Below are 1,985 nucleotides of genomic sequence, written 5' to 3'. Positions count from 1 at the left end.
CCAGCGATAGTAACATCTTTAGCGGTTCCCTAAGATTCCTTCAGTTATTCCTCCGACTGCTCCGATAGAATTCCTAAACGTCAAAAAGACGGAGAAGAGATTGAAACCTCCACTTGTACTATCTTCATGCTATTCTTTTTTTCTCCATCCACGAATATTAACTCGAAAATCCCAACGTTGGAAGTGTGCACAATTGAATTTCGAAAAACATATCCAAATTTCATGAAAATCCAACGGTTGACGAAATCGGGATCATAGTTTTACCGAGACAGTTTTGGGTTTCTATGGGAAATTAAAATGCTACAAAGCGAAGGTTTTTCCTCTAAGCTCAGCTATTATTCTGAAATTTCCAACGGTGAGAATGTTTTACATTGGGTTTCGAACATGGTACTCAAATTTCACGACGATCCAACGGTAAACGAGTCTGAGATCGTCGTTTTTTTGAGACAGGTTTGGTGGGCTGCGGAAAAAAGAAAGGGGAAAAACGAAAATGAGGCCAAAAAGAGGCACCTGACTTAACATAACTATTTATACCTAGGGTACTCAGCCTATTATTTGTTCTATATTTATTTATTTATTTATTTTATAAAAAAACTCTATTTTATTTTCTATCAAACAAATAAATGAAATACCCTTTTTATTTTCTCTCAAATCATTATTTTAATTAATAATTATATCTCCTTATTTATTTATAAAATCTCATCATTTTTCTAAAACTCTATTTATTTATAAATAACAATCCTTTTTAATCTAGATTACAAAAATTGGGATGTTACATAGGACATTTGTTCACATCCCCAAAGATGAGCGAGCTAAGCTTGATGCAAAGACGAAGGAATGTATCTATCTTCGCTCACCCAAAGATGAATTTGGCTATCGGCTTTAGGATCCAATCAATAAGAAGGGTGTCCATAACAAAGATATTGTATTCTTCGAAGACCAAACGATCGAAGAAATTAAAAATTCAGAGAAGCCAAGATTGAGAAACAGCAAGAACACTGAACTTACTCCAGTTCGACGTGAGGATAATGACATGATAGAAAATAGTGATGCTAAAAATCATGAGCATGTGTTAGAGCAAAACAATCAGGAGACTCATGATGAACCAGCTCAGGAAGATCCTCAATCTAGCTCTCTGTCAGTGCCAGAGCCGAGACGATCCTCTAGGGAAAGATGACCATCCACTCGATATAACACAGAGGAGTACATGATGCTAACTGATGAGGGGGAGCCTCCAAGCTATAAAGAAGCAATCAATGATATTCATAAAGAAGAGTGGAGAAGAGCCATGCAAGAAGAGATGCAATCCTTGCATGAGAATAACACCTATGAATTGGTGGAGTTGCCAAAAGGGAGAAAAGCCTTGAAGAATAAGTGGGTGTATCAAATCAAGACCGAAGGTAGTAAATCAAAGCCTTGCTATAAAGCTCGGTTGGTCATAAAAGGATTCGGTCAAGAAAAAGACATTGACTTTGAAGAAATATTCTCTCCCATGGTAAAGATGTCATCCATCTGAGTTGTCCTTGGCCTAGCAGCAGTGCAAGATTTGGAGATTGAACAACTCGATGTCAAGACGGCGTTCCTTCATGGTGATCTAGAGGAAGAGATCTACATGGAGCAACCCGAGGGATTCAAAGTTCCGGGCAACGAAAACTTAGTGTGTCACCTCACGAAGAGTTTATATGGCCTTAAGCAAGCACTAAGGCAATGGTATAAGAAGTTTGATGCTTTCATGGCAGCATATGATTTCAAAAGGAAGAAAAGTGATCATTGTGTCTTCATAAAGAGGTATGCAAGTGGTGACTTTCTCATACTTCTACTCTATGTGGATGATATGTTGATTGTTGGACAAGATCGCATAAAGATAGTTGCTTTGAAGAAAGATCTAAGCAAGAGTTTAGCCATGAAAGATTTGGGATCGGCTAAACAAATCCTTGGGATGAGAATAACCCGTGATAGGACAAAAAGACTATTATGGCTATCCC

This window comes from Glycine soja, chromosome 7 (genome assembly GCF_004193775.1).
Source record: "Glycine soja cultivar W05 chromosome 7, ASM419377v2, whole genome shotgun sequence".
In the NCBI taxonomy this organism is placed as follows: Eukaryota; Viridiplantae; Streptophyta; class Magnoliopsida; order Fabales; family Fabaceae; genus Glycine; species Glycine soja.
The sequence above is the reverse complement of the archived record's forward strand: the minus strand, read 5'-3'. Positions refer to the sequence as shown.